The sequence below is a fragment of the Mandrillus leucophaeus genome, unplaced genomic scaffold, assembly GCF_000951045.1.
Source record: "Mandrillus leucophaeus isolate KB7577 unplaced genomic scaffold, Mleu.le_1.0 Scaffold91, whole genome shotgun sequence".
Taxonomy (NCBI): Eukaryota; Metazoa; Chordata; class Mammalia; order Primates; family Cercopithecidae; genus Mandrillus; species Mandrillus leucophaeus.
The window spans coordinates 567,109-580,291 of NW_012109919.1; positions in this window are offsets into that span (position 1 = coordinate 567,109).

Here is a 13,183-nt window from a genome sequence, read left to right on the forward strand (position 1 = left end):
CTCTGGACTTCAGGGGCAGCAGAATGTGGCGGTGCCAGTGACTAGGACTTGGGGACTGTCACCTCCAGAGTCAGCCCCATCAGCCTACGGGAAGTCTCAGCGCTCCCTCAGCAGCTTCTGTGGTTCTCTGGCTGCAGGGCTAGGTCCTCAAAGCCCAGCTCTTCTGCTGAGTCCAGGGCTCGAGAGGTCTGCAAACGGGAAGCAGGGTCCGGGGAGCACCCCATGGAGGCAGACATGTGCCCACGCCGCAGGCCCAGCACACCTGCGTTAGGTGGGATTTACGGCAACCCAGAGACCCTCCAGCCTAACCTGAGGCTGTGTGCAAAAATACATGTGCTTTGATTATCAAGAAAAATGGGACAGTAAAGTAGCTGTTACTTAATACATGCAGTTTTCCAAGGCAGATGAAACCTTGCAGGCACATGAGGCCCAGGGCAGGTCTTGGGGAGCAGCCTTCAAAAAGTCTTGGCAGAGCCCCTAGGTAGAATCCACCAGCTCCTCCGTCTGAGCCCTACCTGTCTGAAGGCTGGAAGCACCAGCTCTCTAGCTGATCACCCTCAGCCCTTGTGTGCCCAAGGTCCCAGCACAGCAAGGTGGAAATGGCAGTCAATTTGGGCAGGGTATCAGTGCCAGATGGACTTCCATTCATGTCTGTTGATTGGCAAGGACCCAGGCCAGGACCACCCAGATAGCATGCCTGGCTGGGACAGGAGAGAGGAGCAAGCCCGGTCCGTGCCGTGCCCACCCAGTCCTTCTGCACCTGGCTTTGCCCGCTTCTTTGTCTCTCTAGTCCTGACTGTCCACCTGGAGGAACCGAGAGCTTCCTCAGAGCAATGTGCAGCACCGTGCTGGGCACGAGGTGGGGACGTGCCTGATTTCAGGCTACGGGTGGACTCTGAGAGGTTGAGAAGGGGGACTTGAGTTCATGGGCATCTCCAGCTCGCTAGCTTGGGTTTGGGTAAGAATCGGGACCAGTTTTTTAGAGAATCTGCTCTTCTCCTCTTTCTCATCTGAAAAACTCTCACCAAGTCTATTTTGGATCTTCAGCTGGAAGAAATCTTTATTTTTAAGATGCTAACCCTGGCACATCCTAGCTCCAGAGCAGCAGCTGGCGGGGAGCGCAGAAAGCCTGGCGGGGCTATGTGGGTGCACCTGGAAGGCTGGCCACTGCTTGTAGAGCAAGGACGAGAATTCTCGCCACAAACTTCTGGTCTGGAAAGGCCAACTGAATGCCTCAGAACCTGGAAAGATTTTTGTTTGTTTGAAGCATTTTTAAGGGTGATAATAATAATAATAATTATTATTATTATTATTATTTTGAGACTGAGTTTCACTCTTGTTACCCAGGCTGGAGTGCAGTGGCGCGATCTCGGTTCACGGCAATCTCTGCCTCCCAGGTTCAAGCAATTCTCCCTGCCTCAGCCTTGTGAGTAGCTGGGACTACAGGCATGTGCCACCATGCCCAGCTAATTTTGTATTTTTAGTAGAGATAGGGTTTCTCCATGTTGGTCAGGCTGGTCTCGAACTCCTGACCTCAGGTGATCTGCCCACCTCGACCTCCCAAAGTTTTGGGATTATAGGCGTGAGCCACCATGTCCAGCTGGAGAATTATTTTTATGAGCAAGAAGACAGGTTGCTGTCACCATTTCACACCTGCAAGAGTCGCCTAGTTCGGGAGGTGTGTGGTCCTTATCCTGACAAAGTCATATCTCTGCTTTCTCGTTTCTCGGTTGTGAACACAGGTGCCCTGTGTGCCTTAACCGCGCCATGTTCAGTTACTTAACCACAGCTTGCCCAGGGTGCCTTGGCTGGAAATGGCGAAATTGGCCAAAGAGTAAGGCCCCGGGGATATTATCACCCTTCCCTGTAAGGAAGGGACACTGTGGAATGGTAAGAGGGTGGAGAGCCCAAAGCCCACACCCGCACCTTTCATTTCACTTGACTTATTGTCTCATTCATTCACTTCATTCGTTCATTTTACAGGAGCCTTGTCTGATCTTCGAGTCACCCAGGAGTGTGGTCTCCTTGTCCCCAAGGCTGTTTCCTGGAAGAGCCTCTTTCTTCTCTCCATCACCACGGAACTATAAGGGTCCCTGGAGCAGTGGCAGTTGGGGCTTCCCTCTGCCATGCCATCCAGATGCAGCACTCCTGTCTGAGAAAGCAGAAATCGGGGACCTCAGAGACTCTCATGGAGCCTTCCTCTTCCTCCGCAGGTGAGCTTTCTTCCATCCTGCAGCAGAGGGAAGTCTTGAGGGAAGTCTTGAGTGGCACCCCATCAAGCCTGCAAGGGGAAAGTTTCAGGGAGAATGGCTGGACCCGCTGCTGACTCCAGTCACCACATCACAAAATCCCTGACTGGACCCAATAGTGGGTTTGGACAGGGTGGCATTTATCCTTATTGGATTATAAGTGTTGCCTCTTCCCACCCTCCAATCTCCTTTCCTACTAATGTCTTTGTACTCCAATGACTACAAATGAATACATTATAAACTTCTCAAAGGAAGGGACTGTATTCCCTCTGTAGGAATTGACAGAGATTCTTTGCTTGACCAAACTTTAGTCAGATTCCTGGGCCTTCTCCTAGGCTCATCTTTGCATTTCCTTGTAAAATCCAGTTTTAACTTAGAACCCTGCTGAGTCAGTTGAGCAAGAACCCCCTACCATTTGTACCTGGTCACCCTCGATATCTGATCCGGTTCCTCTCTCTCCACCATCCCCCTTGTGGGGTCTGCTCACTCTGGCCTGTCTTCTGCAAGAATCCTGTGAGGTGCATTTGCTCCGGATCCCCCGTATCCCCCTTTCTCCTGATGTTTCCTCTTAGGAATTTTCCATCCACTGCCCCTACCCTGCTCCTTGGCTGTCAGTTTCGCCTTGCCCATACCGTATTCAGAGCTGTCCCAATCTCCCCTCCCCACTGTATAAGTCCATCGCAGCAGTCCCTATAGCTATCCTGATGGTCCTGAATAGTCTTCTTTCCCACACTTTAACGACAACCACCGAATAATTTTTCTTTAACAGTATCTCTGCGGGGCCCTAAAGTGGTATCTAGTACAAGACCTTCGGTACATGTTAAATATTTCTAGAATGATGAGACCTGAACTTCCCTCCTGCATGCACTTATCATAGATTGCATGGAAAGTACTGCAGTGGGAGAAAGGGGACAGTTATATGTAAGGAAGGAAGTGACCTACATCGTTAGAGAACTACAAATAAAACATTTTCTAAGAGTGAGAGAGGGAGAGCTTGCTGCTGACCGGCGGAAGTGAGCAGGTCCAAAGGCATCTGACCCCAGGGGCCAAGAATAAGCAAAGGGCAGCATGTTCACAGGCTCAGACTGGACTCCATGCCGCCGCTGGCCCCGGTAGGGAATACGGCTTACCAGGGGAGTGGACTCTTACAAAGCCAGGTTCAGCAAGAGACAGGAGGTGGGCCCCTCATCTTCCTACATCCCACAGAGAGCGCAGCAGTGGCCGTGGGGAGCTGGCCAACAGATGTCCCATGGGAGGCTCCCCACCTCTATCACTCTCCCTTTTTGTAGGGCCCACATGAGAAAGTTACCCCGTCACGGTGGGAATACCCACGCTGCAAGGTGCCAGGAAATCTGGCTGGTGGTGCCAGCTGTTTCTGGGAGTTGTCTGGGAATGCCAGTTGTCGGGCAACCGGAGACCCTAGCCCAGGAAAGCTGCAAAGAAACCACTTGTCCCAGATGAGGCCGAGCTCAGAGGCAGTCCCTCTGGCTGGAAGGTGGGGGTCCAGGTCCCCACTAGCGCATGGTCCGAGCCACACTGTGATCCTGGTGTTTGTAGAGTGCCCTGCTCCTTCCTCATAGACAGCGAAGGAATCGGTTGCTGACAGCTAGATAGGAGGGGCAATTTGGAATTTAAGAAAATAAGAGGGTCAGAAGCCATTCTGTATAAGAGATTCATGAAAACGAAGAGCAGAGTAACAGGTTAATACAAAAAATGGAGTAGCAGGAGGGATCACAGCAGACCAGACTGATCTGGACAGAAGAGAAAGTGAATGGGGTGTTCTAAAGGCCTGCAGGACACCACAATTTGTTGTAAGACGCTGTCCTGCATCCTCTCCTATCCACCTCTGTTGGCAGTGCCCTGGAGTCAAGTGACAACCGAAAGCGCCCCCCACAAAGGTCTGAATGCTCCGTGGGTGGCAGTGCCTGTGCTGTGAACCACTGACCCAGAGCCCTCGGGGGTTTGCCGATGGATGGTAGGGGCTGAGGTGGGCAGTTTGAGAAATACAGGTGGGCGAGGGTTGGCCAGCTATGGAAACTTTCTGGACTGGGAAGTTAGTCAGAGGGACGAGTCAGTGTGAGTCATGCTGGGGGCAGGTGGTGGCTCCCTGGCGACAAAGGCATGGGTGTGGAGGTTAGGGCCGGGGAGAAAGGAGAGCTGGTGGTCTTTTCCTTTTGTTTTGTATAATTTATGTACCATAAAATGCACATGTTAGTGTAGAATTCAGTGACTATTGGTGCATTCACAGAGTTGTAAAACATCACTGCAATCTTATTTTAAGTGACTATTTGAGCTTCGGTGAGGCTGAGGACGCAGGCCAGGCCTCAGGGCTGGTAAGGACTGGACGTGGGGTTGAGACAGCCCCTCCTACAAGGTCATGGCGGGAGCCACAGGAAGTGGGTGGACCAGGTGGACCCCTGGTCCAATGGCTTGGGGTGGGAGCAGGAGGAGGAGGTGACCTAGCCAAAGAGGCACAAGGAGGCCAGGAGCCTGGCTCAGAGCCCACGGGAGGAGAGTGGGGGAGAAGCTGCTGGCAGTGCTCCCAGCAGGGGCAGGGGTGGTGTCAGGGGGTGGGGAAGGCAGGGTGGGGGCAAGTGGGAGTGGGAAGGGAGCCCACTTTCTTGGTGAGGAGAACAGGGAGACATGGAAGCCAAAAGGGCGGTGGGCCACGAGGTGGAGGTGGAGGAGGCAGCGGGCGATCCTGCTGGAAACCCCAGGTCCATTCCTTTAGTCTGCCCTCCTCACCCTCGCATCTACCCTCCTCACCGTCCCTCCTCTCACCACCTTTCACCGCCTCCTCGCCTCTGCCCTTAGTCCCTTACCCCATCTGCACTCTGGTTTAGTCCAAGCCACCACCCCGGACCTCTGTGCCCACTCCCTGACCCCTGCCTCCCCCAGTCCCTTCTCCACAGCATTGCACTAAGTGTGACAAAATGTCAGTCTCCCTGAAACGATGCAATAGCTTTGCAGCTGTCGTCTCTGGGGAAGAAAACAGAATCACTTCAGCAGCGCTCCTCAAGCCAGGCCTCACCTGCGGCCTGGTCTACACCCACCACCCCGTCCATGCCCGCCCCCATCCACGCCCATCCCCATCCACACTCACCCCCATCCATGCCCGCCCCATCCATGCTCACCCCCATCCACGCCCATTCCCATCCACGCTCACCATCCCCCATCCACACTCACCCCTGTCCACGTCCACCCCCATCCATGCTCACCCCCGTCCACCCCCGCCCCATCCATGCTAACCTTCATCCACACTCACCCACCATCAACGCTCACACCTGTCCATGTTCACACCCTGTTCATGTCCCCGATCCACGCTCACACACACCCACGTCCCCCCATCCAGGCTCACATCTGTCCACACTCACACTGGCCCACACTCACCCCATCCCATCCCATGGGACCCTGCCTCACAGCCCCGCCCTTCCTCTGCCTGGAACAATCTTCCCCTTCAAATCCACTCATAGGTAGGCCGGCCCTTCCTGCAGGCCTCTTTCCACCCAGCCAGCAAACACCACACAGTCTTCATGTTTCCTGTGGCTTTTCAGCAGGTTGGATTTTTTCCTTACGGTGTCTGGAAAAGGGAGTCAAGCTTCTCACTCCCCTCCCTTGCTACTTTCTCCTCCCTCTGCAGGCTCTGGATCAGGCTGCCAATCTGTAAATGATGTTTTAGGTTTTTCTTTGTTGTTGTTTTGGTGCTGTGAAGACTGCCTTGTTAACACCAGGTGCTGAAAGATTAAAACTTATCAATCACCATCATCAAAGCAAGGAGGGGTAGGATGGTTTCAACTAGTCCCAAATTTCCTGGAGGAATTTGGCCTCTTGTCAATTCCCCTCTCCCGAGGCTGACATTACCAGCAGAACAAAGTCCCCTCCAGCTGCCCACTCTCGGGGTTTACTGAGTTAAAAATCTCTTAGCTTGGGCTCTGTGCTAAGCACAAGAAAGGGACCAACATTTCTTGACTGATAATATATTAGTCGTTTCTTGCAATCTGACTGTGGGACTCTAAGAATAGTATATTTTTCTGGAAGCAGTTTTAACAACCTAGAAAGCTTAATTAAGCTTTCCTGCTGCATTGTTTAAATTGAATTAGTAGCAGAAGAGTATTTTTAGAAGTGAAATGATTATTTCATGTAACAGATACATGTCTGAATATTCTTAAACCTCTATATAGGCCAAAACATAGCTGAAGAATTGACTTCACAAGTCTAAAAGTATGAGCGGTTGCTTTTACATACGTCATCACTATCATATCTATTTATTCAATTTATACCTTGAATTCTTTTTTCCTAAGTACAAAGTGAGCTGGGATTGGAAGAACTTTTAAAAGCACTTTACAAACGTGATAGGCCTGGAGTGATTTTTCAGCTCCTTCTGGTTTTGCTGGTCTGGGTGGGCTCGCTTCCTAGCTTTCAGTCTTGTTTGGATTTTTTTTTCTTTTATTCAGAGGAACCAGGCTATCACTTAGTGGGGACTGCTTTGTGTATCACTTTGGATAGTAAAAGTACCTGATATGGTTTGGTCGTGTCCCCACCCAAATCTCATCTTGAATTGTAACTCCCACAATTCCCACATGTCGTGCAAGGAACCCAGTGGGAGGTGATTGAATCATGGGGACAGGTCTTTCCCATGCTATTCTTGTGATAATGACTACATCTCAGGAGATCTGATGATATAAGGGGGAGTTTCCAGGCACAAGCTCTCTTCTCTTGTCTGCCGCCATGTGAGACACACCTTTTGCCTTCCGCGATGATTGTGAGTCCTCCCCAGCCACATGGAACTGTAAGTCCAATAAACCTCTTTCTTTTGTAAATTGCCCAGTCTCAGGTATGTCTTGATCAGCAGCATGACAATGGACTAATACAGTACCATTAAAAAGTTTTGTTATGAGGAAGCTGCAGGTTAAAATAGAAAGCAGCCATTTAACTCATGCTTTGAAGTGTACATCTTCTCAGAAACTCGGGTGACCAAAGTGAGGTCCCAGATGGCATATTTTCAAATGAATGCTCTAGCTAGAATGGACATTTAAGGCGCTAGTGAAAAACATGACATGAAAGTGGTCCAAATGAAACTCTCAGATTTCCCTGGGTCTTTCTATATAAGTAGAATAAAGATTGTTTTGATATTGGTAATGTGGAAAATGTAGTTTCCACCATGACTCCTGATGAAGATGACTAAAATATTGATATAAAAATAATGGGAACTGGCCAGGCACGGTGGCTCATGCCTGTAATCCCAGTACTTTGGGAGGCTGAGGCAGGCAGATCATCTGAGGTCGCGAGTTTGAGACCAGTCTGGTCAACATGGTAAAACGCCGTGTCTACTAAAAAAATACAAAAAATTAGCCGGGCGTGGTGGTGGGTGCCTATAATCCCAGCTACTCGGGAGGCTGAGGCAGGAGAATCGCTTGAACCCAGGAGGTGAAGGTTGCAGTGAGCCGAGATTGAGCCACTGCACTCCAGCCTGGGCAACACAGCTAGACTCCATCTCTAAATAAATAAATTAAATTAAATTAAATTAAATAATGGGAACCACCTAATAGAAGTAGAGGAAGTGATCTCGAGTAGGAATCATCTACATTTGCTTGCTACAGGTTTGGCAAAGGGGCTGAGAGGGCTTCTTGGAGAAACCTGAGGGTGAGTTGGGGTGAAGCATGATGAATTCTATTTGAGGAATTTTCCACATCCTCTGAGATAGGTTTGCCAATTCAGATACATCAGTGAGATCATGCAAAGATATGGGACTGGGCAAAACTGTCCCAAAGGAAAGTGGCGTGCGAAGACAACTCCTTGAGGTGGCCACAGGCACAGGCAAAAATCAAGTTGTTGCTTGCTTTCTTTTGATACTTGTGCTATCAGATGATTCTGCTCTTTAATCTCACTTTTTCATGTTCACCTTTAGCATGAGTTTCAGTATTTCTCCATGTCTCTTCCTCTGCCAAACACTGCAAATCCAGGAACCTTTGTAAACAATCATGCACCATTTCTTCTAAATTTGTGTAGTACCTCCTTTGATTAGGGATTTTTTGGTGACCTGCAAAATCTCCAGGCTTCCCTTCATCTTCAGTTACTCACTTAGGTTAGCTTCCTACAGGGTAGACAGAGGTGGGCTCACTTTCATTTCAGGTTTTCTAAATACTGAGCCTAAGTCTTTCTTCAGAAGAGCCATCCCCCACAGCCATGGAGACACGGTCCAGGCTACTCCTACACTCAGCCTATTAGTAATCTCAGAGGCTGCTGCAGGTCAGTGCCAGGCACCAGCACGTTGTAGGAATGTGACTGATGTTACCAATTCATAACATTTCTTTTTTCTTCTTTTTTTTTTTAGATGGAGCTTTGCTCTTGTTGCCTAGGCTAGAGTGCAATGACACGATCTCAGCTCACTGCAACCTCCACCTCCTGGGTTCAAGTGATTCTCCTGCCTCAGCCTCCTAAGTAGTTGGGATTACAGGCATGCACCACCACATCCGACTAATTTTTGTATTTTTAGTAGAGACGGGGTTTCACCATATTGTTCAGGCTGGTCTCGAACTCCTGACCTCAAGTGATTCAACTGCCTCGGCCTCCCAAAGTGCTGGGATTACAGGTGTGAAACACCATAACATTTCTTTCCTTAAATTTGGATTTTCTTTCAGAGCAAACATAGGCACTGGTAAAATCATGGTAATTTGTAAGTAATGCCTTGTTACTAAAGCGGTGGTATTTCATCATCTCCCCCCATCCCCACGACCCTCTTCTTCTCTTTTTTCTCCAGTCTCTTTACTCTTCACACTTCCTAAGTCTGTGGAGTTTCTCAGCCACAAAAACTCCCCAAAGGGTGCGGCTTGCTCTTCTGCAGCTGACACAAGGACCCCTGCTGCCACCCTCATCTTCCTGATGCCGTTTTCTCGGTGTTCACACAGCTCTTTCTGTGAGCTGTTCATTTTAACTAAAGCTGGACCCCATAGCTTATTTTTGTAGTGACCCCTGAACAACATGCCAACTAATATTTTGGCCATGAATCTGATGTAAATCAATGCTGTGAATTTAATATTAAGCAAAAGCTTAATTGATGAAACTCCAGCTTGTTTTGTTGTTGCTGCTTTTACATAATACGTCAAACAGAGATGGTTCTGGGAAACCTAATGAAAATTGCGTGGCGATGGCACACCAGACAGTCACACAAATAACAATACATTTGGAATGAAATCCTATTACAAGCCTCATCATAAATGAATCTTACATTAAATAAAGAGATAACATTTTCTGGGCTGGGTACGGTGGCTCACGCCTGTAATCCCAGCAAATTGGGAGGCTGAGGCGGGTAGATCACCTGAGATCAGGAGTTCGAGACCAGCCTGGCCAACATGGCGAAACCCCATCTCTACTAAAAAAAATACAAAAAAATTAGCTGGGTTTGGTGGTGTGCACCTGTAATCCCAGCTACTCGGGAGGCTGAGGCAGGAGAATCACTTGAACCCGGAGGCAGAGGTTGCAGTGAGCTGACACCGTGCCACTGCAATGCAGCCTGGGCAACAAAGTGAGACTCAAAAAAAAAAAAAAAAAAAAAGATAATGTTTTCCAAGATTGCTCTGGTTGAAAAGAGCTGAACTGATCATGTGTGTTTATAAAAGTAGTAGCAATTTAGTACTTGCTTGTAAAAGAATTAAATCTTCCATCTGCCTGCTCAAATAAAGTCATAGAGGAAGAAACTGGAAGAAATCGATATTTTCAAATACAAGAGAAAGAAAAAGACTTAGGTTTAAAAATATATTAAATACACCTACAAATATATATTATATTAAATGATATTGGCAGACATATAATACTTTTTTGTTTTTTGTTTTTTGTTTTTTTTTGAGATAAAGTCTCACTCTGTTGCCCAGGTTGGAGTGCAATGGCACGATCTTGGCTTACTGCAACCTCCACCTCCCGGCTCAAGCAATTCTCCTGCCGCAGCTTCTTCAGTAGCTGGAATTACAGACACCTGCCACCACGCCCGGCTAATTTTTGTATTTTTAGTAGAGACGAGGTTTTGCCATGTTGGTCAGGCTGGTCTCGAACTCCTGACCTTAGGTGATCTGCCCACCTTGGCAAAAGTGCTGGGATTTTAGGTATGGGCCACTGCATCTGGCCAGTAGACATGTAATACTATGTAGTGATTATGTACATCTGTTTGTTGATATAGATTTTCATAATAGGTGAAGAAAGCAGGTTATAAAACTGCAGAGAAATATGCCATTTAAGTCAGACCACATATGTATGTGTAGGATTCATACGAAAGAATGAAAAGGTAGGCAAATATTCATCAAAAGAGAGGGGGATTAATGAAATTTCAAGCTTTCACTTCACGCTTTTCTTTAGCCTGCAGTATTACTTTTGTAATTAGAATAAGGCTACTTTAATATGATTTAGAAACTATAAAAAATACTACATGGATAGAGAATTCCTGCAAGGAGACTGGGATTAAAGTACACTTCTGTACTAAATAAAAAAAGACCAGGTCTTCCCTTTTAGGGTAGTCAATCCTGTAATTCCAGCACTTTGGGAGGACGAGGCCAGTCGTTCGAGACCAGCCTGGCCAACATGACGAAACCCTGTCTCTACTAAAAATACAAAAATTAGCTGGGTGCGGTGGCATGCACCTGTATTCTCGGCTACTCGGGAGGGTGAGGCAGGAGAATCACTTGAACCTGGGAGGAGGAGGTTGCAGTGAGCCAAGATCACACCTCTGCACTCTAGCCTGGGAGACAGAGAGAGACTCAATCTAAAAAAAAAAAAAAAGAAAAGAAAAGAAAAAAAGATTAAATAATCAATGCACAGGACTCAACAGTAATAGCTCAAAACATAACTGACCTAGATTCTTTCAAATAGCAAGATCAGATTAATAATATTATAGCTGGATTTTATATTTTTCTCTTAAAATTCTTTGCCTGCTCAATTAAAGAAAGGATACATACCCAAAGAAAGCAAGATACAATGACTCTTTTTTTATATACAATTTTAAATCCCTATCATTTATTTAAAATCTAGACGTAGCTTTTATCTATTGAATTAAACTGCATACCATCAAAGAGGGTGTAATTCTTCAGTCAATAAATCTAATGGTGCAGGTCAGTGCCAGGCACGAGCAAGTTGTAGGAGGACGTTTGGTAGATAATTCCTTCCTGTACATTTTTATTCTAAAGAATGATACCAAAACAGTGTTGGAAACTGAGGAAAAAAGCAAATATGGCATCCAAATGCTTTACAGAGGAGTACTTCCTAGTACTTTACAGAATTTTCCATTTGATTTTATGTTCAAACACATTAATTTCATGGTGTCTTACTTTCAGCAGGTTTCAGTCCTTGAGGAGCGCTTACTAGGATGGTAATTGTTTGATCAACAGATTAAGTAAATTGGAAGACTCTCCAAGTGAAAATTTAAAATTACTGCAGTTTTGGCCTGATGCTGATGTTAACCAGCAAGAACAGAATCTGAAACCAGATGAGCTGTTAGTACTGCTTTCTCTGTTTTACAGCCACAGTGACAGCAGTTCCCTGGCTTCTGGAAGGAGTGTTGGTCTATCCAAAAAATGTACTAACAGATATGTAAAGTAAGTTGCATCTCTAGCTTTGATTTTTTAAATCGAGATATTATATACCATACACTGAATTTTACCTCAATTCGATGGTTTTCGGTACATTCACAAGGTTGTGCAACCATCACTGCTATCTAATTCCAGACCATTTTCATTGCCCCCAAAGAAACTCGATACCCATTAGCAGTTAGTACCCATTTTCTTCTCCCCTCAATTTCTGGCCACTAGCTACTTTCTGTCCCTAGGGATTTCCTATTCTGGACATTGCATGCTAATGGAATCATACATGTGATCTTTTGTGGCTGGCTCCTTTCATTTCATTTTCACGTCATAATGTTTTCAAGGTTCATCCATGTTGTGGCATGTGTCACTAACCCATTCCTCTTTATGGTTAAATAATATTCCATCATATGGATATACTAGATTTGATTCATCCATCCATCCATTGATGGGCACTTTTTGGCTATTATGAACATTCATGCACTAGTTTTTGTGTGGATGTGTTTTCAGTTTTCTTAAGTGCCTAGAAGTGGAATTACCAGTCATGTGGTAACTCTGTTTAACCTTCTGACGCACTGCCAGACTGAGCCAGTGTGCATAGTTCACACATTCCCACCAGTAATGTATGAAAGTTTTAATTTATCCATTCTTGTCAAGGCTTATTATTCTCCACCTATTTGTTTATAGCCATCTTAGTGTGTGTAAAATGGTATCTCATGGTTTCGATTTGCATTTTCCCAGTGACTAATTATGTTGAGATCTTTTCATGTGCTTTTGGACATTTGCATATCTTCTTTGGAAAAATGTGTATTCAAATCCTTTGACCATTTTTTCTTTGAATTTTTTTTTGAGTTGTAAGAATTCTTTATATATTCTAAATACTAGACCCTTATCAGACATATAATTTGGGACAATTTTTCCCATTCCGTGAGTTGTCTTTTCACTTTCTTGATAGTGTCCTTTAGGCACAGGTTTTTAATTTTAATGAAACACAATTTATCTATTTTTTCTTTGGTTGCTTGTGCTTTTGGTGTTATATCAAATAATCAAATGCTTAGTCAGATGTCATAAAGGTTTACATCTACATTTTCTTCTAAGAGTTTATTTTCATTCTAAGACCTATTTTCATTTAGGTCTGCCATCCATTTGCAGCAATTTTTGCCTGTGGTATGAAATAGGAGTTCATTTTCATTGGTTCATATGGCTATCTCACTGGCACCATTTGTTTAAAAGATTATACATTCCATCATTGATTTGTCGTGGCACCCTCATCAAAAATAAATTGACCATAGGGTAATGGTTGATTTCTGAGATCTCAATTCTATTCCATTGATCATGTGTTTATCCTTATGCCAGCATCACGTAGTC